This window comes from Corvus brachyrhynchos, unplaced genomic scaffold (assembly GCF_000691975.1).
Source record: "Corvus brachyrhynchos isolate BGI_N302 unplaced genomic scaffold, ASM69197v1 scaffold67, whole genome shotgun sequence".
NCBI classification, from domain to species: Eukaryota; Metazoa; Chordata; class Aves; order Passeriformes; family Corvidae; genus Corvus; species Corvus brachyrhynchos.
In genome coordinates, this window is record NW_008239114.1 from 274,249 (window position 1) to 274,584 (window position 336).

Genomic DNA, 336 nt, shown 5'->3' on the forward strand with positions numbered 1-336 from the left:
GGAGTCTCCTGAACTGGGCCACATGATCCCCCCGCAGGATGGACACGGAGCCTTCATCCCTCCGGAGCGTATCCCCCACCCCGCCGGCACCAGGGAGTGGGGTCAGGGTGCTGGGGTCACCTTCACCCCCTCTCTGCACACCCCAAGATTTCCCACATCCACCACGATGTTGTTGCTCCCCCCAGTCCCGCTGAGGAGGGGTCAAATGGGGGCTGTGGGGAGGAAGAAGAGGCACCCCCGAACCCAGGCTACCCCAGCGGGGCTGGCACTGGCAGCTCGGGACCCCAGAAATGGCTCCCCAGAATACCTGAGCCCTCCCAGCACCTCCAGTGGAGG